Below are 26,443 nucleotides of genomic sequence, written 5' to 3' on the forward strand. Positions count from 1 at the left end.
ACTATGTTTTGCAAAACTGGCAAGACAGGGGCTAGAACCAAAAAATCTGCCAATCTAAAACACATGGGTTACACACAGGAATGTGATTAGGCTTACATTTTCAGGCTGGGGAGGCTATCTTAGGAAACTCAGAGCAAGTTATTCTGTTTGGCAAAATAAAGAGCTATGAGTTTGGTAGTTTCTCTTCAATATTCAAATATGAAATCACCAAAAATGAGATTGGGAGACTCTGGGTAAGTCAAGAAACCCTTCTGGGCCTTATTTTCCTTATCTATCAAATGAGTTAATTTTGACTAGATGGTCTCTTAAAGACCCACCTCATTCCCAAATTTCTGATTCCGTAAGTAAAAGAGAACAAAACAAAGTAATCTTACCATGGCAATTTTTTAAAAAGACTCAACAGCAGAGAATGACATAAAGAACACTCAAGCATCCACCATCCCACTTCAACATATGTCTAATCTTGTTTTTCCTAAACATCTATCTACTCCCCCTCCCCCATCCCCACTGTACTATTTTAAAGCAAATACTAGACACCATATGAAAGACATTTTTAACAAATTCTCATGGAGCAAAGAATTGGATAAAGTCGGTCTTTCCACTTCTACATCCCTTCTCTTACTGCAATTGTAAATGCTATAAAAAACCCCAAAGCAAACCTGTTGCCATTGAACTGATATTAAATAAACTTGGATCAGCGTTATAGGATGCTAAGTATCATATGCTGAGCCCAGTTATAATTACTGAAGGAAGAGCTACGCCATTTATGACCACTTACTATCTTCTAGGTACTACTGTGCTGTAAAAAAAACCAAAAACCAAGCCCAATACCATGGAGTTGATTCCAACTCATAGCAACCCTACAGAACAGAGAACAGAACTGCCCCATAGGGTTTCCAAGGAGTGGCTGGTGGATTCGAACTGCTGACCTTTTGGTTAGCAGCTGTAGCTCTTAATCACTGTGCCAGAGGGCTATTGCTGTGTAACAAATTACTACTGTGCTGTGTTATCTATTGACGTGTAACAAATTATCCCAAAATTTTAATGACTGGAAAAAACAAACAGTAATTGCCTCAAAGTTTCTGTAAGTAAAGAATCTAGGAGTAGCTTAGTTGGATGATTCTGGATCAGTCTCTCAGGAGGCTACAATCGAGGTGTTGGCTGGGGCTGCAGTCATCTGAAGGCTCAACTTGGGGAAGATCCAATTTTTAAACTCACTCATTTGGGCCTCTCCACAGGGCTGCCTGATAACGTGGCACCTGGTTTCCCCCAGAGCAAGTGACCCAAGAGAATGAGAGAAAGAACCCAACACTGAAGCAACAGTCTTTTTTATAAACTAATCTCGAAATCGACTCGATAGCAATGGGTTTGGGTTTTTTTGGTTTTAATCTTGGAAGAGACATCCCCTTACTTCTTAAGTATTCTATATATGAGAAGCCAGTCAGTAACTCACCCCACATTCAAGGGGAGGGATTACACAAAAGCATAAACACCAGGAGGCAGGGGCATCTGATGGGCTGCCTATCACATGTGCTAAGTATTAATTACTGAACTGGTCTGTTTGACAGTTATAGCTTATCAGAAATTAATACATAATCTTACTTTTTAATGAATATCATTCTACCTATTTTACAGGTGAGGAAGAATTAAGTAATTTGCCCAAGGACAAAGTGGACGAAATTGAGGGAAGCACAGACTGACTCCTTTCAATTATTCATTCATTTTTTGACTACCTACCTTTTTTTTTTTTACCACGTTAGTTTGTCTGCTAAGTACTGTGGATCCGGAAGGGCACATGACAATTGTGAACCTTACCTTCACAAGGCTTACGTTCTAGCGTGGAAGTCAGACATTAATAACAACAACAACAAAAAAAAACCAAACCCAGTGCCGTCGAGTCAATTCCGACTCATAGCGACCCTATAGGACAGAGTAGAACTGCTCCGTATTGTTTCCAAGGAGCGCCTGGTGGATTTCAACTGCTGACCCTTGGGTCAGCAGCTGTAGCACTTAACCACTATGCCACCAGGGTTTCCCAGACATTAATAAGTTACAAAAACAATTAATTATAATAATCAGATTAAACAACCAGACACAGGGTTGAACAAAATAGAAAAATAAGTATGGGAGTATAAGGGCTTTTAAATACTGTGAAAAGCAATGTTTAGAAGTCTTCAAAAAGGACAAGTAGGAAGATGAAAATGCTGTGGTGTGTTGCACCATTGAAACTGGCTGTCAAAAACATCATTTTAAGAAAAATTTAAACTTTTCCATTCAACTCCTTTGCATTGCAGATCCACTTGTATCTTTCTGCAACAAATGCAGGAAGAAAGCAGCAAGAACTAGCTTTCTGCCAGAATGTCTATATTCTCCTTGGTGAGCTGAGTGATTCTTTTCATGCATTCTTACATCTCTATAAGTTCAATTGAAACTGTGATACTGTTAACAATTTCAGTAATGACATTGTTATTGGGCTACCTTCCTGTTTTCTAAGTCAAAAAAGCCAAACTGTTTGCCATTGGAGTTGATTCTGACTCAGTGACTCTGTAGGACAGAGTAGAACTACCCCACAGGGTTTCCAAGGTTGTAATCTTTACCACAGGGAGCCTGGTGGTTTGAACTGCTGACCTTATAGTTAGCTGCCCAGCCCTTAATCATTGCACCACTAGGGCTTCCTTTCCTGTTTACTAGACAAGTATTTATACCCAAACCAACCCAAATCCATTGCTGTCGAGTTGATTCCGACTCATAGCGACCCTAAAGAACAGAGTAGAACCGCCCCATAGAGTTTCCAAGGAGCGTCTGGTGGATTTGAACTTCGGACCTTTTGGTTAGCAGCCATAGCTCTTAACCACTAGCCACCAGTGCTTCCAGTACTTATACATTAAAAATTAAAATGTACTTATTTCAGTTCTGGGCACATAGGAGTGCAGTTAAGAAGGCTGCTGAATAAAGGGCTTCCCAGCCAAAAACAGCTTTTTCTGAGAAAAATTAGGCCCAAAACATACAAGTTCACTCCATTAAAATTTAAGTAGAAAATGGCAATGAAAATCTACAGAACAATGAAAACGATAAAAAAAAAAAATCTCAGATCCTATATCTGAAATCTGTCAATCAAACAAGAGATATATACTGACTTCCGTTTTTTCATTTGTGTGGATGCAAAAAACTGGAAAAAGAGTAAAAAACTCAATCTCTGAATATTAATAAAGTTCATCCATTAAGAAATTTTGTCTGTATTTTTTTAAACTATTAATTTACACGGAGGGAAGGAAGAACAAAAAGTACACAATTTCAAAGTGTTAGTTCCTTTTTAAACTTCTGCTAGACCAAGATTGCCAATGTCAAAGACTGGTTTTCATTAGGCACTTTATTATTTCTATTGCTGCGCCTTTCTTCTGAAACAACTCTGCTAATGTGATTAGGAAAAGGTTTCTGCTATTAGCTACATAACTCAAATTATCTATGTTGTTGTGTGCCTTCAAGTCGATTGTGACTCATAGCGACCCTGAAGGACAGAGAACGGTCTCCTAGGGTTTCCTACGCTGAAATCTTTATGGAAGCAGATCTCCAGGTCTCTTCTCCCGCACAGCAGCTGGGTGGGTTCAAACAGCCGACCTTTTGTTAGGAGCCCAGGGCTTAGCCATTGGGCACCAAAAAAAACAACAAAAAAATTTTTTTAATTACCTATATGTGCAAAATTGACAACGGTGAATTTAGGATGGAGTTCTAATCTCTCAGGAAAAACAGAGATTGAATAAGGAAGATGTTTTTTTTTTTTTTAATGTGAATAACCGCGAGATATGTGCAAACTCTTATCAACTCTAATTGGGACCTGCCAGGGAGTCTGTGAAGCTACTCTTTTTTTTTTTCACTAGGCAAAAAAGTTGTCCTGATTTTTTTCAAACCATTTGCTTCTTCCTGAAACACTAGTTGTTACTCTTTGTCACTATAACAACTTCAAAACTTTGTCAAAAAGAGCTGGCAGAACCTGCATTTCTACTAACAACGAAATGATTCGTGCGCGTCTGTGCAGATAAGGAGGCTACACGTACTCGGCGAGCAGGAGAGAAGTGATTTAAACCGGCTGTTTCCACATTCTTAGTTCCCGTTCGGAAATCTCGGCCGAGGAGCGACGCGGCGCCGTCGCGGGCTCACCTGGGCGCTGCCGCGGGGAGGGCGCTCAGTGCGCGCCGACCGGCGGGCCTCCTCCCGCCCCGCAGCTCTCGCCCCGGGAAGGAAACTCCACGTTCGGAGACCTGCCTGCCTCCCGGCACTCCCCTTGGTGACCTTGGGCCACTCGCCCGCACTTTCCCCGTGTTTGAAAAGCCTCCGAGGCGCAGCCTTCACCTGCCCAAGGCCCAGGCAGTAAAGTCACTGCACATGGCCACCCAGCCGCGTGGGAGCGGGTGCACAGCAGCACGCGGGGACCCTTCTCCTCAGCCCCGTTTGGGACCGGCCGCGCGGACGCCGACGAACGGCTCGCGGCGCTCGGAGCCGGCGCCCGCGGGGGTCGCGTGGGAGGAGGGGAGCGGGGCCGCGCGCCTCTGCCCTCCCCGGGGGCGGGGCTCGAGCGTCGCCCCGCCCCGGCTCTCGCTTCCTCACCCCTCCCCCAAGCCCTGCTCTGCCACCCCCGCAGTAGGAAAGGGAGAGGGAGGGGGAAAGGAAAGTGCTGTTCTGTGGAAAGGGGCGGAAGGAGGGGGAGAAAAAAAAAAAAAAAAAGAGGGAACAGAAACATGGCCGTCAGCTGTCCGGGCGGCCGCGCCGCGGGCAGCTCCTAGGCGGCCGGCGGCCGCACGGCGCCGGGCCTCCGGGTGAGAGAGGCGGGCGCGGGCTCGCGCTCCCAGCCGTTACCCCGCGCTGCATGCGGCGCCCCTCGAGATCGAGCCCGTGAGGCGGCGCAGGCGCAGATCGGGCCGTGGCGGAGGCGGCCGGAGCAAGTCCCCCGCCCAGCCCTACCGAGGGCGCCCAGGCCTCCCAGCCGGCGCTTTCATGCTCCAGGAAGGTGCCGTGTCGGGTGGCGCTGAAGGAGGAACAGGCGGCAGGTGAGTCTGCGGCAGAGGAGCTGTGCGCGGTGCCTCCGCCGGGCCCGCGCTCCCGTGCAGGCAGGGCGTTGGGCAGGTAGCAATTCGGGGGGCTCAGGGTGGCGCCCGCGGGGGGTCGCGGAGGAGGCGGAGAGTGGTCGGGGCTGGCATTCCCGGCCTGGTTTCTCCCTGCTTTCCGGGGGCGGGGAATCCCCGGAGCCCACGGGTGTGCGGGAGGTAGAGGCTGCGCCAGGAAGGGCCTCCCCGCGCCGCCGCCCGGGCTGCTGCTGCGAACCTCCTTGGAAGCGCGAGGGGTCTGGGCCGGCGGGGCCGCCGGGGTCCGCGGCCACCGCCGCCCGGGTGGGGGGTCGGGTGGGGAGGGCCTGGGGGCCTGAGGTCCCCAGGAGGTCGGGAACCGAGCAGGCGGAGGGCAGGGGCCCGGGGGTGACCCCAGTAGGGCCCTGGGGACTCGGGGGGCCCGGGGACAGAGCCGGCAGAAGCTCGGGCAGGTGCCGCAGGTGAATTAAGGGCATTTCCTCCTCTGCCTGTCGGTGGCCGATCCTCAGGGTTTCTTTGTTGGGGTTGACTTTTTAGGAAGGCAGGTTTCATTCAGCTCCGGAGTGACTAAACACAAACCAACCAATGAGCCCCTAGTGCTGACTTCTGTAAAGAGCTTAACTTTCCTGCGTTGGGGATGCTGTCAGATTTTTTTTTCCTTCCTTTTTTCTTTTCCATAGACTTTTTATTACCGAAGCTGAGCCTCATCAGAACAAATGAGGAATGACCCAGTTTTTAAGTGTCCACCCCCCCCCCCAATTTTGTGTGTGTTTCACACGGGAAAGTATAGGGCTGTTACCGTAGTTACTTATGCAGACGTGAGGGGAAGTGTCATCTCCAGTAGTGAACCCTCAGCTCTTGGTGTGCTTTTGCTTCAGAGAGATGGTCAATTATTGTAGCAAGAGAAATTTACCCACTGAGCCTGCTTAACTGTACAAACCCGTGTTAAGGCGTTCTCCCCAGACCCCAATTTACGGCTTCCGTTTTGCACTCCCTGTTCAGAGGGTGAAGAGCATCGGGAGATAGGGGAGGATGTTAGTGCCAACGCGCTAAGTTCTCAAATAAATATTTGATTTCTGTGATAATGTGTACTAAACTATCTGAAATACCTAGCATTGTATGATTTTCTGTGTACATAAGAGGAAAATTAGTTGCAAAAGGAAAACTTCGTCTCTGAGCGTTAAAGATCTGTTCTTGATCAGTATAACAATTAAAAAAAACCCCTATATATTATATTCTGCCCTGTTCTTTGTTTTACTGTTAAAGAGTTGGTAAAAGTGCCTTCTTGGGGGAACAGGAAACTCAGTAATGAACCAATGTTTGTATTCATGAAGATGACCTGCCTCTCATAGTCTCGCTTTGGCTTGTTTTTCTAGTAATGACAAAGGATTTTCAGCCACTGAAGCCACATTTGTACCCCGTTAATATCTTTTGGGGCCACTTTTGGGGCCACTTCGCAAAATAGTTTATTGGGATTAGTGATCTAGTATTTTGTATTACTGATTTTAGTGACCTGATCATATGTCCACTGACTTTGGCCATGGTACCTTGTTTGGTGTGCTGCTGTTTAAGCTTGTTAATTTGGATAATAGAAAAACTATGATGTTAAAAATGTGGAAGTTGTGCATTGGAGTAATTTTAATGAGTACATTCTGTTGTTGAGAGTAAATACAGTGTTTTGTAGTATAAACTTGAGCTTGTAGCTGGAGAAATTGGCAGTAGAGTTGGTGTGTGGAGACTGTTCTTAAAATGCAAATGTTTTAAGTTAAAAGGAACTGCAGTAGTGTGTAGGTTGTAACAATTCATGGTGCCAGACTTGGAAGGGTATTTGGTTGAGGTGCTCTCTATAAGAAACATGTTAAGTATCGGCAATAAAAGCTAATTTGTAGCCCTACACAAGGGATTTTACATGATAAATAGAGCACAAGGCACCTTTGCTCTTTATGTATCTGCCAGTTAATACCAAAATATCATATTTTTATTGGAGTTTTTTGCCAAGACAAGTACTGGTGTTGCATTGGCTTTGCTGTTCAGTTTGAAAGTCAGGCTTCAGTCTTATTCTTGCACCTTTAAGTACAGGTTGTAAAGTAAAAAAGAAAGCTGCTGAGTCAGAGGCAGGTTGTCTCATTTGGTCTTTCTGATTTGCAAAATGAAACTTTAGTTGTAATTTGAATTTCCAACATAATATACTTGCTAAACCTTAGATAGTAAGGGCAAATAAGCTTTCATAACACATGAACTAAAGGTTTTATTTTCTTTGTGCTGGTGCCTCCTTCAGATTGTCAGTTTGACAGATTGACTTGTAGTAATGGGATTCCTTATTGGAATGGGAGATTCTGTTATAAGAGTTGTAACTTCGGGAAAGAGTTTTTCATGCTAAGCTGGTGTAACAGGATAGGTTTTTAGCATCAGATTATAAGATATTCCAAAAATCAGATAATTTTATTATTTGAAATTTAAAATTTTAGTATTTTGTGAGAAATCAGGTAATTTTTTTTTTTTTTCTAACTTGTGTAAGAAGTTCCTGAGTGGTACAAATGGTTAAACAGAGTAGAACTGCCCCATGGGGTTTCCAAGTCTGTAATAGTCTTTATGGACTGTTATCGACCATATAGGGCAGAGTAGAATTGCCCCATAGGATTTCCAAGACCTTAAGTCTTTACAGGAAACCCTGGTGGCGTAGTGGTGCTATGGCTGCTAACCAAAGGTTCAGCAGTTCGAATCTGCTAGGTGCTCCTTGGAAACTCAGTGGGGCAGTTCTCCTCTGCCCTGTAGGGTCGCTATGAGTTGGAATCAACTTGACGGCATTGGGTTTGTTTTTGTTTGAAGACTTTACAGAAGCAGACTGCCATGTCTTTCTCCCGTGGAGTAGATGGTAGGTTTGAACTACCGTACCACCCTTTTGGTTAGCAGCCTAGTGCTTAACCATTGCCCTACCAGAGTTTCTAACAGAGACTCAGTGCCCCCTAAACTATGACTCCCTTTTTCCTCCTCCCTCCCATTCCTGGTAACCACTAATAACTTTTAGTCTGTGTATTTTTGCTTAAGGAGCCCTGGTGGTGCAGTGGTTAAGTGCTTGGCTGCTAACCAAAAGGTTGGCAGTTCAAACCCACCAGCCACTTCGTGGGAGAAAGATGTGACAGTCAGCTTTGGTAAAGATTTACAGCCTTGGAGACCCTATGGGGCAGTTCTACTTGTCCTGTAAGGCCGCTGGAAGTCAGTTATCTACTTGAGGGCAGCGGGTATAAAGAAAACAAAACAAAAAAACCAGCATACCCATAGCCCTCGAGTGGATGCCAACTTATAGCGACCCTACAGGATAGGATGGAGCCCTGGTGGTGCAGGGGTTAAGAGCTTGGCTGCTAACCGGAAGGCCAAAGTTCAAATCTACCAGCTGCTCCTTGGAAACCCTATGGGAAGTTCTGCTGTGTCCTGTCCAGTTGCCATTAAGTCAGTTCTGAACTCACAGCGACCCTTTAGTACAGAGTAGAACTGCCAACCTTTTTGGCTAGCAGCTGAGCCTTTAACCACTGTGCCAGCAGGGCTCTGGCAATGGGTATGCTTTTGCTTATTTTGTATAAGTGGGATCATGTAATAATTAACCTTTTGCGATTGACTTATTTCTTTTAGCATAAAGTTTTCAAGATTCATCCACGTTGTAGCATGTATCAGGATTTTGTTTCTCTTTATGGCAGAGTGATGTCCCATTGTATGTATGTATCATTTGAGAGTTTTATGGTTTTAGTTTTTATATTTACATCATTGATCCATTTTGAGGTAATTTTTATATATGGTATGAGGTATGGGCCTGTGGACATCCAGTTGTCCCAGCACCATTTGTTGGAAGGTTATTCTTTCCCATTGAATCGTCTTGACACCCTTTTTGAAAATCAGTTGGCCATAGTTGTATGAGTTTATTTCTGGACTCTAAGTTCTATTCTGCTGGTTTGTATGTCTATCTTTATGCAGTCACCACACTGTTTTGAATACTATAGCTGTGTAGTACATTTTGAAATTGAAAAGTGTGAATCCTACTTTGTTCTTTTTTTGAGATTATTTTGGCTATTTGGGGCCCCTTGCTGTTCACACAAATTTGAGGATCAGTTTTTCCATTTCTGCCAAAAAGATTACTGGTATTTTATAGATAGTGTGTTGAATCTGTAGATTGCTTTGGGTAATATTGACGTCTTAGCAATATTAAGCCTTCCAATCTATGAACATGGGGTGCCTTCCCATATTTTAGGTCATGTTTCTTAATGCTGTCTGTTGCCAATGATATTTTTTCCTTTTTCCAGTTGTTTGTTGATAGTATACAGAAATGGAATTTTGTGTGCTGACTTTATATTTTTTGCCTTAGTAAGTTTACTTATTAGTTCTTGTGGCTTTTATGTAGATTCTTTAGGATTTATAACACAATCATAAAGTCTGCAGAGAAAGCCAGTTTTGTTTATTTCCAATCTGTATGCCTTTTATTTTTTTCTGCTCTATTACCACTGACTAGATTAGCACTATCTACTAGAAATATGTGAACCACGTATGTAATTTTAAATTTCCTTGTAGCATCACATTAAAAAAGGAACAGTAAACGAAATAAAATTTGATATGTTTTATCCCACTTTGTCTGAAATATTGTTCAGTGTGTGTAGTAGTTTCCCAGGGTTGCTGTAACAAATTACCACAAACTGTCTGGTGTAAAACAACGCACATTAGTTCTCTCTTAATTCTAGGGGCTAGACGTCTGATATCAAGGTGTTGGCAGAGCCATGCTCTCTCTGAAGGTCCTAGGGAAGAATCTTCTCTCTCCTAGCTGCTGGTGGTTGCCAGCAATCCTTGGTATTCCTTGGTTTATGGCAGAATAACTCCCATCTCTGCCTCATTCTTCAGGTGGCTTTCTTCCCTTTGTCTCTTCTCTGTCTTCACGCCTTATCAGGACACCAGTCATTGGATTTAGGATGCACCCTAATCCAGTATGACCTCATTTTAATTACTTTTGCAAAAACCCTATTTCCAAACAAGGCCACATTCACAGGTATGGAATTTAGGAGTTAACGTATCTTTTGGGGGGGACACAATTCAATCCATGTTGTTAGGTGCCATTGAGTCGGTTCCAACTCATAGTGACTCTGTACAACAGAACGAAATACTGCTGGTCCTGCGCTATCCTCACAATCCTTGTTATGTTTAAGCCCATTGTTGCAGCCACTGTGTCAGCCCATCTTGTTGAGGCTCTTCCTCATTTTTTGCCAACCCTCTACTTTACTAACCATGATGTCCTTCTCCAGGAACTAGTCCCTCCTGATAACATTTCCAAAGTATGTGAGATGAAGTCTCGCCGTTCTCACTTCTAAGGAGCATTCTGGCTGTACTTCTTACTAGACAGATTTGTTTTTCTTCTGGCAGTCCATGTATTCAATATTCTTTGCCAGCATCATGATTCAGATACATCAGTTCTTCGTTCTTCCTTGTTCAACCCATAACAACATAAAATTAATACGAAGAGTTACTAATGAGATAATTCACATTTTTTAACTAAATTTTCAAAATCTGGTTTGTATTTTACACTTTCCAGCCCATCTTGGTTTTCAGTTCCTCAGTTTTATTAGTCTTATTTCAAGTATTCAATAGCCATGTGTGACTAATGGCCACCATGTTGGACTGTGCAGGGCTAGATTCTCCACTATATTGTTGATAGGAGTGGTAAGACTGGACATTTTCTTGCCTTGTTCCTGATTTTCAAGAAAGGCATTCAGTTTTTTATCAAGTATGATGTTGGGTGTAGTTTTTTGTCGCTACTTTTTAACAAATTGATAAAGTTCCCTTATGTTATGAATTGAATAATGTCCCCCCCACAAAAAAAAATGTTAAAGTGGTGTGAAGTGGTGATCTTGCTTGGAAATGAGTCTTTGAAGATGTTATCAGTTAACCTGAGGCCAAACTGCAGAAGTAGGGTGGGTCCTAATCCAATCTAAGCACTGTTCTTATAAAAGAGAATGGATGCAGACAATAGAGGGAAGACAGCCCTGAGAAGATGCATCTGTAAACCAAGAATTGCCTCAGGCTACCCGGAACTGGAGGAGATTAAGGAAGATCTTCCCCTAGAATTGACAGAGACCATGGCTTTACAAGGCACTGAATTTGGATTCCTTGCTTCCAGAGCTGTGAGATAATTTGTCTTCTTTAAAGCTGTGCACTTTGTGGTACTTTGTTACAACAGCGTTAGGAAACATATACTTTCTGTTCCTAATTTGCTGGGTTTTGATCATTAATGAGTCTTCTGTTTTGTCAAATGATTTCTCTGTGTCTGTTGAAATGATTGCATGGTTTTCTCCCTTGCTCTCTGTTCGTGTGGTGAATTACATTGATTGATTTTCAAATGTTAAAGCAACCGTCCATTTCTGGGATAAACCCTATTTGGTCATGGTGTATTATCTTTCAAGTCTTGCTGGGTTAGATTTGCTAATATTTTGTTACGAATTTTTGCATTTTTTAGTGTAGTTTTCTTATAATACTGCTTTTTTCCCCTTGGTTTTAGTAGCAAGATAATACTAGCCTCATAAAATGAGTCAGGGAGACATCTGCCTCTTATTTTCCGAACTAGTTTTTTCAAGGATTTTTGTTATTTCTTCCTTAAAAGTTTGCTGGAATTCATCATGTGAGCCTGGAGGATTCTTTGTGGGAAGATTTTTGATTACAAATTCAATTTCTTTAATAGATAACAGGGATATTCAGATTTTCTGTCCTCTGTCAATTTTTTGGTAACTTGCGTCTTTTAAAGAAAATGTACATTTCATCTAAGTTGTTGAGTTTATTGGCATAAAATTGCTTCTCATATTCCCTTGCCTTTTTTTTTTTTTTTGTCTAAAGGACATGTAGTGATATACCTCTTTCATTGCTGGTATTGGTGATTTCTGCCTCATTTTTTTTTGATGTAATATTGTTTGTCCATTTTAAATTTTGTTGACTTCTGCTCTTCATTATTTTTTCCCCTGTGCTTATTCTGGGTTTAACTTGTTTTTCTTTTTCTAGGATATCTTAAGATGGATACTTAGATGCTTGATTTTAGACCTTTCTTTCTTTCTGATGTAAGTGCTTAAGGCTGTAAATTTCCTCTAAGCACTGTTTTAGCTGCATCACAAATTGATTCGTGTTTCATTCAGTTCAAAATATCTCCTTTTTCCCCTTGTGATTTCTTCTTTGGTCCATGGATTATTTAGAAGAGTGTTGTTTTATTTCTAAGTATTTGTGGCAATTTTAAAAGATCTCTTTTTATTATTGATTTTAAATTTAATTCCACTGTGGTCAGAGAACATGTTCTGTACAATTTATATTCTTTTAAATTAAATCTGTCCAAGCTTGTTTCATAGGCCAGTATATTGTTTATTTTAGTGGATGTTCCATGTGCACTTGAAAAGAAATGTGTATTTGACTGTTTGGTGAGGTGTTTTATAAATGTTGGTTGATGGTATTCCTCAATTCTTATGTATCCTTACTAATTTTCTGTGTACCCATTCTATTAAATTCTGAGCACGGAATGTTGCAATCTCTATGTATATATTTCTTCTTTCACTCTGTCAGTTTTTGCTCCATGTACTTTGAAGGTCTCTTATTAGATACATACGTGTTTAGCATTGTTATGTCTTGAAGAATTGACTCTTTTATTGTCTTTATGAACTTCCCTGTTCTGAAGTCTTCCTTTGCCTGTTATTAATATGGCCACCCCAGCTTATTTATATAGTGCTTGTTTGCAGTTCCTTTTGCCTTTGGTCTTCCTGACTTCACTCGTTTTCAAAGTTACTTAGGTTAACACCTTTTCCCCTCACTCCCTTCAGTGATGTTGTTTCATACATTTGTGATATAGTTATATTTTCTTGTCCCGGTCCATATTCCTTCCTGGATGTCCTGATCCCTAGATGATTTCTTATAATTTGCATACTCTTTGTGTTGTAAAGTTAATTGAGCTTTGACAAATGCATAGTGTCATGTATCCACCATTCTAGTATCAATATTGTGTAGTTTCACTGCCTAAAAATCTCCTGTACTTTGCCTATTCAACCCTTCTCCCCCTCCCTCCCAATCCCTGAAAACCATTGATCTTTTTACTATCTCTATAGTTTTGCCGGAAACCCTGGTGGCGTAGTGGTTAAGTGCTACGACTGCTAACCAAAGGGTTGGCAGTTTGAATCTGCCAGGTGCTCCTTGGAAACTATGGGGCAGTTCTGCTCTGTCCTATAGGGTCACTATGAGTCGGAATCGACTCTACGGCACCGGGTTTGGTTTGGTTTTGGTTTATAGTTTTGCCTTTTCTAGAATGTCATATAGTTGGAATCACATTGGCTTCTTTCACTTAGCACTATGCATTTAAGTTTCCTACATGTCTTTTTGTGGCCTGAGAGCCCATTTATTGGTTTTTTTAGAGGAGTTTTAGGTTTGCAAAGAAGTTGTGCAGAAAGTACAGAGAGTTTGTATTTATTCCCTACCCCCCACACATTGTTTTTTCTGTTAATGTTTTGCATTCTTGTTTGTTAGAATTGATAAACCGGTGTTGATGTATTATTAACCAAAGTCCGTAGTTCGCATTAGGGTTCACTCTTTGTATTGTACAGTCCATTTTTTTTTTTATCAGTTTTGACAAATGCATAATGTTATGCATTCCCTGTTATAGTATCATATAGAATCATTTCACTGCCCTAAAAGTTCTCTGTGCTCTACCTATTTATCCCTTCTGACTCCCCCTGAACCTTTGGTAACCACCGATCTTTTCACTGTCCCTATAAGGTTTGCCTTTTCCAGAATGTCATGTACTTGGATTCATACAGTATGTAGTCTTTTCGTACTTATCTTTCACTTAGCATTATGCATCTAAGGTTCATTCATGTCTTTTAATGGCTTGATAGCTAATTTCTTTTTATTGCTGAATAATATTCCATTTTATGGATGTACCACAGTTTTATCCATTCACCTATTGGAGAACACCTCGGTTGCTTCAGATTTTTGGCAGTTAAGAATAAAGCTGCCATAAACATTCATATGTAGAGTTTTATGTGGATATAAGTTTTCATCTCACTTGGGTGAATACCTAGGAGCATGATTGCTGGGTCATATGGTAAGACTGTATTTAGCTTTGTAAGAAACTGCCAAATTGTTTCCCAAAATGGTTGTACCGTTTTGCATTTCCACGAGCTCCGCATCCTTGCTAGCATTTGGTGTTGTCTGGGTTTTTGATTTTAACCATTCTAATTGGCGAGTTGCTGTGAGTTGCAACCAGCTTGACCGTAGGTAACAGCAACAACAACAGTAGGTGAATAATGGTCTCTCATTAAGCCCCCTGAGTGATGCAGATGTTTTGCTGTCTACTGCTAACTGAAAGGTTGGTGGTTCGAACCCGCTCAGTGGTGCCACAGAAGAAAGGCCTCATGATGCGCTGCTGTAAAAATCACAGTCAAGAAAAGCTTTCACATGTGTCTGCCTTCTTTGGTGACATATTTGCTCAGATCTTTTGCCTATTTCTTCTTTTTTTTAATTTTTTTGTGTTTTTGGGGAAAATTTACAAAGCAAATTAGGTTCTCATTTAACAGTTTCTACCCATGGAAGCAGCAGTCAAGAAATCAAAAGACTCACTGCATTGGCAAACCTGCTGCAAAAGACCTCTTTAAAGTGTTGAAAAGCAAAGATGTCACCTTGAAGACTGGGGTGTGCCTGACCCAAGCCACGGTGTTTTCAGTCATCTCATATGCATGTGAAAGCTGAACAGTGAATAAGGAAGATGGAAGAAGAATTGACACCTTTGAATTGTGGTGTTGGCGAAGAATACTGAAAATACCATGGACTGCTAAAAGAACGAACAAATCTGTTTTGGAAGAAGTACAACCAGAATGTTCCTTAGAAGCAAGGATGGTGAGACTACGGCTCATATACTTTGGACATGTTGTCAGGAGGCATCAGCCCCTGGAGAAGGAAATCATGCTCGGTAAAGTAGAGGGTCATTGTAAAAGAGGAAGATCCTCAACAAGATGAATTGATGTAGTGGCTGCAAGAATGGGCTCAAGCATGATGATTGTGAGCACGGCGCAGGACCCGGCAGCTTTTCGTTCTGTTGTACATAGGGTACCTATGTGTCAGAAGCAACTTGATGGCACCTAACAACAAGAAACAACAACATACATGTTATTCAGCAACACTGGTTAACACTTTTCACAATGTGTCAGCATTCTCATTATTTCCGTTCTGGTTGTTCTGTTTCCATTAATCTAGGTTTCTTGTCCCCTTTACCTTCTCATCTTCAGTCTAGGGTAATTTTTTTTTTTTCTTTAATACAAGTAAGTTTATTTAAAGGAAAAAGGAGAACAAGTTTATTACTTATTATCAGATGTGGGTGGAAGAGGGGGAAGGACTCAGTGCCTAGGAGACACTGAGCTGCTAATGCTGATGGTATAATTTAGGAACGGGTAAGGATGATGGTCAAAAACATGATCAACACAATGTCACTGAGCTGTACATGTAAAGATTGTTGAAATGTCAAATGTTTTGTTATATATACATTTACCACAATTTAAAAAAAAAAAAAGGCATGATAACAAGGAGAGCAATAAGTCTGGTCTTCTTTCTCCTATCAGATAGGGCCCTCCCATATTATTGTTGGAAACCCTGGTGGTATAGTGGTAGTGGTTAAGTGCTATGGCTGTTAACCAAAAGGTCGGCAGTTCGAATCCACCAGGCACTCATTGGAAGCTCTATGGGGCAGTTCCACTCTGTCCTATAGGGTCATTATGAGTCGGAATCGACTTGACGGCAATGGATTTGGTTTTCTTTAAGAGTATGTTTTGAGAGTGGGGAGTGTGAGGCCTCCTACTTTGTTGTCCTTTGTTGCTTTGGCCCTTTGGAGTCTTTTCTTTCCATGTAAGGTTGGTGATATGTTTTTGCATTTAGGGAAAGAATGTTTTTGGAATTTGGATTGGAATTGCATTGTATCTATAGATGCCCATTTCTTAAATGAGTTGTTTTCTTACTGTTGAGTTCTAAGAGTTCTTTGTATATGTTTGGTACAAGTCCTTTATCAGATATGTATCTTGCAAATGTTTTCTCCCACTCTGTGACTTCTCTTTTCATTCTTTTAACTGTGACTTTCCCAGAAGAGCAACTTCTAGTTTTAATTAAATTTAACTTATCAATTTTTCTTTCATGGGTTATATTTTTGGTGTTATATCTAAAAACTCATCTTCAAACCCAAGATCACATATGTTTTCTTCTAAAAGTTTTATAGTATTGCATTTTACATGTATTTCTGTGATCCATTTTGAATTAATTTTTGTGAAAGGTGTAAGGTTTCAGCCTAGATTCATTTTTTGTATATGGACGTCCATTTGGTCCAGCACTGTTCATTGAGAAGACTCTCCTTTCTCCATTGAGTTGCATTTGCTCCTTAGTCAAAGATCAGTCATCCTTTTAATTTTAACCCATCTGAGTCTATATATTTAAACCCTGTTTCCTGTAGATAGCTTAGATTCTTGGTTTTTTTTGGTTTTGAAATCCAGGCTAATAATTTCTGTCTTTTAATAAGAATGTTTAGACACTTAAAGTTTTTTTAAACAGCTTTATTGAGATATAATGTACATACCATAAAACCCACCCATTTGACATGTACAGTGTTTTTTAGTACATTATAATAGAGTTTTGCAACCATCACCATAATCTAATTTTAGACCACTTTAATCACCCCAGAAGGAACTTTGCACTCATTAGCGGTCACTCTCCACTCTGGAGATGTGACTGTTCTAGACATTTCACGGAAATGGAATCATACAACACGTGGTCTTTTGTGACTGGATTCTTTCATTTAAGATAATGTTTTCATGTTTTTGAAGTTCATCATGTTGTAGCATGATTGGTACTTTATTCCTTTTTTTTTAAATTGTGGTAAAATTCACATAAAATTCATCGTCTTAACGTGTACAACTTAGTGGCATTTAGCATATTCACAATATTGTGTAATCATTACCACCATCTGATTTCAGAATATTTTCCTTATCTCAAAAGGAAACCCCAGGCCTTTCAAGCAGTCACTCCCCATTTCCTCCTGCCCCCAGCCCCTGGCAAACATTAATCTGCTTTTTGTCTCTGTGGACCTGCCTTTTCTGAATATTTCATATAGATGGAATCATACAGTGTGCGGCCTTATTGTATCTGACTTTTTTCATCCAGCATAATGTTTTCTAGCTTCATTCATGTAGTAGCATTAGTAATATTCCATTATATAGATAAACTGCATTTTGTTTTCCATTCATCAGCTCATGGACATTTGGGTTTTTTCCACTTTTTAGCTATTGTGAATAGTGCTGCTATGAACATTTGTATCCAAGTTTTTGTGTGGACATATTTTTCATTTGTCTTGTTACATCACTTATATTTAGTGAAATTATTGATATGGTTGCGTTTGAATCTATCATCTTGGTATTTGTTTTCAATTTGTCTTACCTGTTCTTTGTTTCTTTTTGGATTGAGTATATTTTAGTGTTATGTTTTATTTCCATATTGGCTCATTAGCTATAAGTGTGCAATTTTTTAAAAGTAGTTGCTTTAGGGTTTATAATATGCACCTTTAACTTATCAAAATCTACCTTCAGATAATATACAGGTTCACATATAATCCAGGACATCAGTATGTTTCCATTCCTCCATCTGTGTGTAATTTTCCTCATCATTAAAAAAGGAATTTCTACATAAATTGTAGATAATTATTTATAGATAATATACAACAACCTTTTTGGTTTGTTATGAGTATAAAATGAGTTACTGAATGTAAAATACTGTGACCATATCATGCTTTTATTTATATCAGGAATAAAAGAAGAAAACTTCATGATAAGTTCTTGAATCTGTAGATAGCAAGTTTATTTTCCAACCTACCTCAGCTACCCACTTCCATAGTAACACCCTAGACCAGTGATTCTCAGTTCTGCCTGTACAATAGAATTTACTGGGCAGTTTAAAAAATATCAGTGGAAGGGTGTCACCCTCAGAAGTTCTTATTTTATTGGTCTGACATTAAAAAAATAAAATAATGTTCCAGCAGACTCCACTGTGAAGTCAGGGTTAGAAGAACCATTACCCTAGACTTTATCACCATAATCTATAACTTAAAATACTTCAAGCATCTAATTATGACCTCCACCACCTCTCTTGCCAGTTCATATACTCTAGTACCCTATTTTGACATTTCTTGGATTTTATCAAGACCTCCAGGCCATTGGAAACCCTGGTGGCATAGTGGTTAAGAGCTACGGCTGCTAACCAAGAGGTTGGCAGTTCAGATCCCCCAGGCATTCCTTGAAAACCGTATGGGGCAGCTCTGCTCTGTCCTGTGGAGTTGCTATGAGTCGGAATCCACTCGACGGCAGTGGGTTTGTTTTTTTTTTTTTTGTTTCCAAGCCGTTAGCCACACCACTTTTTCACCGTCTGTCATCCCCCTTTCTTTACCCAATTAGATTGATTTATTCAATAAAAATTTTATGCCTACTAGTTTTTTAGTGCTAAGTACTGTTCTGTGGTCTCAAGTTGTAAACTCTTACTCCTCTCTTCCGGTATGCAGTAACAAGGCAAAATTCCACCTCGATTAAATCAATTCTTTGCCAACTCTCTGCTTCCTTGAATTTGAGCGTGGGTAGAGAAAACAAACAACACTGCTGACTGGTCTCATGTTAAATTTATGGCTCCATATTTCCATTGTGCCCTCAGCATTGCCTAGGCAGTTTTCTCTTCACTTTCTTTACTAAGACTATTTAATCTCTCTTCCTTCCTTTCTTTTAGCTGTGTGTGTATAAATGGTCTGTACCTTATCTGTCCTGTGGCTTCAATGCTCTCTTGCCTGTTTAAGGATTTTGCTTCTGGAAGTATCCTTTCTCTCTTCTTCATCATCAGTTTTTCCTGCTGAATCATTTTTGTAATCATCCAATCATGCTGTAATAAGATTGATTTTAAATAACTCAGTACACACATACATACTTATAATACACACTCATTCTTCCCACTTACAGCAAAATTTGTGAAAAATAATTTCTCAATTTGTGTATTAACTGTCTAATGAGAAACTAATTTGCTGTGTAAACTTTCACCTAAAACATAGTAAAAACTTTTTTTTCCCTCATATTCTCAATCTCAACTTTCTCTTGAACCCACTCCAGGCAGTCTTCCACTCCCAACCCCAACCTAAAACCACTCTTGTCAGTGTTTTCAATTCTTACGTTACTCAACCCCTTATCAGCATTTGGCATAGTTGTTGATCAGTCCCTCCTTTTTTAAAAAACTCCACTTGGTTTTCTGGATTCCATGCCATCCTGATTGTTTTCTGGTTTATGGCATTCCCTCTCAGTCATTTTCTAGCTTCTCTTCCCTTCATCTCTAAAGGTTGTCGTGCCCTAGACTTAAGCCTAACCTGAGGTTTTTGTTTTTTTTTTAATCAGTGCTTATTACTTCTTAGGGTCGTTGTTGTTAGATGCCGCAGAGTCGGTTCTGACTCATAGCGACCCTGTGCAGAACGAAACACTGCCTGGTCCTGCGTCATCCTTACAATCGTTGTTATGCTTGAGCTCATTGTTGCAGTCACTGTGTCAATCCACCTCCTTGAGGATCTTCCTCTTTTCCACTGACCCTGTACTCTGCCAAGCATGATGTCCTTCTCCAGGGACCGATCCCTCCTGACAACACGTCCAAAGTATATAAGATGCAGTCTCGCCATCCTTGCCTCTAAGGAGCATTTTGGTCGCACTTCTTCCAAGACAGATTTGTTCGTTCTTTTGGCAGTCCAAGGTGTATTCAATATTCTTCACCAACACCACAATTCAAAAGCGTCAAGTCTTCTTCGGTCTTCCTCATTCATTGTCCAGCTTTCACATGCATATGATGTGATTGAAAATACCATGGCTTGGGTCAGGCGCACCTTAGTCTTCAAGGTGACATCTTTGCTCTTCAACACTTTGAAGAGGTCCTTTGCAGCAGATTTGCCCAATGCAATGCGTCTTTTGATTTCTTGACTGCTGCTTCCATGGGTGTGGATTGTGGATCCAAGTAAAATGAAATCCTTGACAACTTCAATCTTTTCTCTGTTTATCATGATGTTGCTCATTGGTCCAGGTGTGAGGATTTTTATTTTCTTTATGTTGAGGTGCAGTTCATACTGAAGGCTGTGGTCTTTGATCTTAATTAGTAAGTGCTTCAGGTCCTCTTCACTTTCAGCAAGCAAGGTGGTGTCATCTGTATCAAACAGGTTGTTAATGAGTCTCCCTCCAATCCTGATGCCCCTTTCTTCTTCATATAGTCCAGCTTCTTGTATTATTTGTTCAGCATACAGATTAAATAGGTATGGTGAAAGATACAACCCTGATGCACATCTTTCCTGACTTTAAACCAATCAGTGTCCCCTTGTTCTGTCTGAACAACTACCTCTTAATCTATGTAAAGGTTCCTCATGAGCACGATTAAGTGTTCTGTAATTCCCATTCTTCGCAACGTTATCCATAGTTCGTTATGATCCACACAGTCAAATGCCTTTGCATAGTCAATAAAACACAGGTAAACATCCTTCTGGTATTCTCTGCTTTCAGACAGGATCCGTCTGATGTCAGCAATGATACCCCTGGTTCCACGTCCTCTTCTGAAACCAGCCTGAATTTCTGGCAGTTCCCTGTTGCTATACTGCTGCAGCCGTTTTTGAATGATCTTCAGCAAAATTTTGCTTGCGTGTGATATTAATGATACTGTTCTGTAATTTCCACATTCGGTTGGATCGCCTTTCTTGGGAATAGGCATAAATATGGATCTCTCCCAGTCAGTTGTCCAGGAAGCTGTCGTCCATATTTCTTGGCATAGACGAGTGAGCACCTCCAGTGCTGCATCTGTTTGTTGAAACATCTCAGTTGATATTCCATCAGTTTCTGGAGCCTTGTTTTTCACCAGTGCCTTCAGAGCAGCTTGGACTTCTTCCTTCAGTACCATCAGATACCAGCAGGGTCACCCATGGAGGACAGGCCTCATCTGAGCTTCCAGACTAAGACAGACTAGGAAGAAGGACCCGGCAGTCTACTTCTGAAAAGCATTAGCCAGTGAAAATCCTTCTTAGGGTAATGTATCTAATTCCATCTGCTGACGCCAGCCTGGACACCTTCATCAGATTCCACACTGAACTGAGGTGTCTTCTCTGCATTTCCATTTGAATGCTTTATAGGTGACTCAAGCCTCACCAGTCCAAAACAGGATTCTTGGTTTATTTCTTCAAACCTACTTTTTTCCTCAGATTTTACCATCTTAGTGTATGGCACCACCACACACCTCAAGTATACCTCATGGGTAACACTGCTTTATATAGTGCTCTACAGAATTTCCTGAAAAGCAAGACTAAATAGACTGTGAATGAGAGCAGATGAATAAAGTATGTCTTACTACTTTGTGATATCTATTCTAGCTTTTCCATGGCTGTATATGAATTGGTGAGGTTATTGGACAGCCAAGATTCAGAAACTCCTGAGGTGTTATTTAACCTTGATCATTACTTTGTACTCAGTGGATAAAGTTTAGAAATGATAATTCAGCTTTTAAGAAAAACAAGGAAAAAAGTCCCCAGGCAAAACTTTTAAAATTAATCACTTCTATATATGTATAAAAGCTGGGAAAGCTCAGTGTTTCTGAGCTTTTTTTTCTAACTTTGTAGAGAGTGTAGCCAGAATTGGAAATACCAGATTAGCACTTAGGCATTTCTGCCAGTTCTTTAGTTGAAACCAGTGTTGCTCTATTATAATTTTCTTACCTCCCCTCCCTGTACCCCATTTTCCTCTGTGCATTTGTTAAAATCTCAAAGGACAGGATCTACTTTTTAAAAAGAAAATTAACTTTGAAAAAATTTCAAACCTTCAGAAAAGTTGCGAGAATAATACAGTAAGCTCCCGTTATACCCTTCACGTAGCTTTACCAGTTTTTAATATTATGCCGCATTTTGCATTCTCTTTCTGAGTGTGTGTATATATATGTGTGTGTGTACACATTATTTTTTTATTGAACCATTGGAGACTAAGCTTGGCTTGTATTTCCTCAGAACAAGGACATTCTCCTATATAGCAAACAGTACAATGATCAAATTTAGGAAAATCAGTTTTCTTATAAAATTATTATCTAGTATATAGTCCACATTCAAATATTGCCAGTGTTGTACCATACATCAGTTGTTTTTAGATGTCGTTCGTTGGGTAGAGTCCTTGAATTTTCTTCATAGATAGTTACGTGTCTGCAAATGGGGACAGTTTTATTCCTTTCCTTTATTTCTTTCTCTTCCCTTTATTATTTCCTTCGTTCTGCTTTCTTTGGGTTCACTTTTGTCCTGTTTCTAGTTTCTTAATGTTGAGGCTTAGATTATTGATTTGAGACCTTGCTTCTTTTCTAATACAAGCATTTTATTGCTTTAAATTTCCCTCTAACTACTGCTTTAACTGCAGCCCACACACTTTGATATGTTTAATTTTGTTCCTTTTGCTCAGTTTAAAATACTTTGTAATTTCTTTAGACTTCCCCTTGAAGCATGAATTGTTTAGACGTGTGTTTAATTTCCAAGTATTTAGAGATTTTCCTGTTACCTTCCTATTGTGAACTCATTTCCATGTTCAGATTTTAATGTCCTTTAATCTAGAACAGTACCTCAGACTTTTTTTCTATAATGGCATTGACATTTTTGAAGAGTTCTGTCTTTCAATTTGAGTTTGTCTGCTTAATCTCACAGATCAAGGCCACAAGTTTTTGGCAGAAACATGACATGACTAATATGGTGTCCTTAATGGAGCCCTGGTTGCACAGTGGTTAAGAACTGCGGCTGCTAACCGAAAGATTGGCAGTTCGAATCCAGCAGCTGCTCCTTGGAAACCCTATAGGACAGTTCTATTCTGTACTGTAGGGTCGCTATGAGTCGGAATCAACTCGACAGCAATGGGTTTTGGGTATCCTGAATGCATCACATCGGAAGGCACATGATGTCAGTTTTACCCGTTATTGGTGATGGTAACTTTGATCACTCAAAGTGGTGGCCACCAGATTTCTCTGGTGATACTTTTTATCCCTATGTAATTATTAGTATCTCAAGGGAAATACTTTCAGGCTGTATAAATAGCCCATTTTCAAACAGACTTCCACCCAGTGGTCTTAGCATCCAGTGATAATTCTGCCGAAATGGCTGTTACAATGGTTGTAAAATGGTTATATTCTATCATTTCTTCTTCTGTTTATTAGTTGGTATTCTGTTGTGAAGAAGAGGCTTCCCTTTCATTTCTCCCTATCATTCATTTATTTTATATTATCAGAATGGACTCATGATTAAAAAAAAAAAAACTCAATATATCATAATCTAATAAGGTAATTCATTTTGATACTCAAATTGTCTCCAGTTTGGCCAATGGGAGACCCTTCAAGTTAGTTTTTGTGTCCTTTTCATAGGACCCCATTAGACTTTTAGCAGAGCTTTTTTCCTTACATAAGATCTTCCTTGCCTAGCCCTGGAATTGGCTACTTCTCCAAGGAGCTCTGGTACCTTTTAGCAGGGAATGGTTTGAAGAAATGAAGATTTAGGTGCTAGGTATGTTCGTTGTTGATGGAGTAACACTGCCTCTGTAGCTTTTTTTAGCCAGCAGAATGAGGAGACACACACACAATATGTATGTATTTATACGTACATGCATGCTTGGATGCACGCGTGTTTATCAGCTTTATTGAGATGTAATCCATACACCACATACTTCACCCATTTAAAGTATAAAATTCAGTTGTTTTTAGTACATTTACAGAGTTGTGTGATTATTACCACAATTGATTTTAGGACATTTTTATGACCCCACGAAGAAACTCTTGTACTTACTAGAAGCTACTCCCCACTGCCCCTCCTCTCCCCAGCCCTGGGCAAGCACCAGTGTACTTGCTGTTTTTACAGAGTTGCCTGTTCTGGACATTTCATAGAAATGGAATCAGAGCGCATGTGGTCTTCAGTGACTGCCTTTTCCCACTTAGCATAAGGTTTTCAAGGTTCATCTCTGTTGTAGCATGTATCACTACTTCATTCCTTCTTATTGCTGAATGATTTTCATTGTATGGATATACAATATTTTATCTGTTCACCAGCGATGTTGATGTTTGGATTGTTTAAATGTTCTGGCTGTTATTAATAATGTTGACACATATTTAATAATTTTTTATTTTGGAATAATTTTCAGTTTACAGAAAAGTTGAAAAGATAGTAGTACAGAGAATGCCCATATACCTCTGCGATTAAATTTTACATTACCATGGTACATGTGTCAAAACTAAGAAATCAACATAGTACATTGCAGTTAACTGAAGTCCAGACTTTATATTATGTGCTTTTCTGTTACAGGATCCAGTTCAGGATGTTTAACACATACGTGTTTTAAAATCATGAGTTCGTATAGATACTTCTGATTTGATTCCATTATACAGATTCATACTTGCTTCTCGCATTCCATATTTGTAATTTTCTGTTTTCCCACAGCAAGAACTCTGGTTTCCAACAATTGTTCAGTCATGAAAAGTACTTACAGAATAATTTCAGAATTGCTATACCCATACCACTACCAAAAACAAGCCTTCTAAGTAAAAGTCAAGAGTTCTTTTTTATCGAGGGTATATAGTCAAAATAAGGAGCCCTGGTAGCACAACAACAAAATGTTGGTGTTTCAAACCCACCCAGTGGGTCCATAGGAGAAAGACCTGGTGATCTGCTTTCATAAAGATTATGGTCAAGAAAACCGTATGGGGCAGTTCAGCTCTGTCACATGAGATTGCTATGATTTGGAATCGACTCGATGGTACCCCCACCAAGAACATGGTCAAAGTTCTGTTTGAAAGTTACTTGGATTAGTTCTTTTTTTCACCCTCTTCTATGTGGTTACGTTATCCATTTTGATATACAGCTAGGTTCATTGGCTCACAGATCTTTAATGGTGGTGATGTCAGGCATTTAATTAGGTCAGAATTTTTTTCTGTGGAATTCAGAAGCTGTTTCATTCTAGTCTTCTAAAGTTTGAAGTGAGAATACCCTGCTTATTTGTTTTGTTTGGACTTCCTACTGTTTAAGAATTTTTATTTAGTTGCTAATATTTTAAAACTTTGAGATTTACATAAAGATCTTGATTTCTGGCTTCTCTAAAAAAAAGTAAGCCCTGGTGATGTCTAGTCCATTCGGCAACAGTTGGCTGAAGCTGAGGAGGAGTAGTGGCTGTGTGTGTTCTCTAGTTCCCACGACTCTTATATCCTGCCTGACCCCTTAAGACATTTGTGTTTGCCACCCTTCTTTACAGAGCTTTCAGTGGCAGGTGCAACAGTAGACAATTACACTTCATTGCGTTCTGAAAGAGAAACTGATTTTATCTGAAATTACTTACTTTTTCAATTTTGTGGTTTCACGACCCACCCGGCTTAACTGATGTTGATAAAGCTTTGTAAATAGAGTCACTGAGCTTCAATCTTAAATTGCTTATATGTAGCAAATAACTTTGGTAAAACTATACTTGCTTTGTAGTTTAAACAAAGTAGTCTTTCATTTTGTGTGGTTTGGAACACCGTGGAACACAGATAGTTTTGAAGGTTTTAAAAATCTTTTTTACAGTGAGAGGGATTGTGTAAACTTCATTAAAATTGAGATTAATAGTGTCTTGTTGATGCTCATAGTACTTACTTATTAAAGTATGTGCTATTCTAAACACTAAGGTGACTTGGAATTAATTCTGAAATATCTTGGCTATAGTAAGAAAGTGAGATTTATTTAAACTTAGTTTTTGCAGGTATTTCTGTTTTTTCTTTTGTTAGTACAGCCTTATTATTACTATTTTTAAAATTTTTATTGTGCTTTAAGTGAAAGTTTACTAATCAAGTCAGTCTCTCATACAAAAACTTATATACACCTTGCTATATACTCCTAGTTGCTCTGCCTCTAATGAGACAGCACACTCCTTCCCTCCACTCTCTGTTTTCGTGTCCATTCAGCCAGCTTCTGACCCCCTCTGCCCTCTCATCTCCTCTCCAGACAGAAGCTGCCCACATAGTCTCATATGTCTGCTTGATCCAAGAAGCTCACTCTTCACCAGTATCGTTTTCTATCCCATAGTCCAGTCCAATCCCTGTCTGAAGAGTTGGCTTTGGGAATAGTTCCTGTCTTGGGCTAACAAAAGGTCTGGGGACCATGACCTCTGGGGTCCTTCTAGTCTCAGTCAGACTGTTAAGTCTGTCTTTTTATGAGAATTTGAGGTCTGCATCCCAGTGCTCTCCTGCTCCCTCAGGGGTTCTCTGTTGTGTTCCCTGTCAGGGCAGTCATCGGTTGTAGC

General features: G+C 40.1%; 1 protein-coding gene across 3 annotated transcripts in view; it reads left to right on the top strand.

Moving 5' to 3' along the window:
• The first annotated feature begins 4,784 nt into the window (after positions 1 to 4,784).
• DENND4C (DENN domain containing 4C) overlaps positions 4,785 to 26,443 on the top strand; it is a 130,690-nt gene continuing 109,031 nt past the window's right edge. Inside the window, exon 1 of one of the 3 annotated variants that reach the window (XM_049895037.1) lies at positions 4,785 to 5,045. The gene's annotated coding sequence lies outside the window, so the exon portion shown is untranslated. The remainder of the gene's footprint in view (positions 5,046 to 26,443) is intronic. The other 2 variants (XM_049895036.1, XM_049895038.1) reach the window with 2 other exon arrangements.

The sequence above is a fragment of the Elephas maximus genome, chromosome 9 (genome assembly GCF_024166365.1).
Source record: "Elephas maximus indicus isolate mEleMax1 chromosome 9, mEleMax1 primary haplotype, whole genome shotgun sequence".
NCBI classification, from domain to species: domain Eukaryota; kingdom Metazoa; phylum Chordata; class Mammalia; order Proboscidea; family Elephantidae; genus Elephas; species Elephas maximus.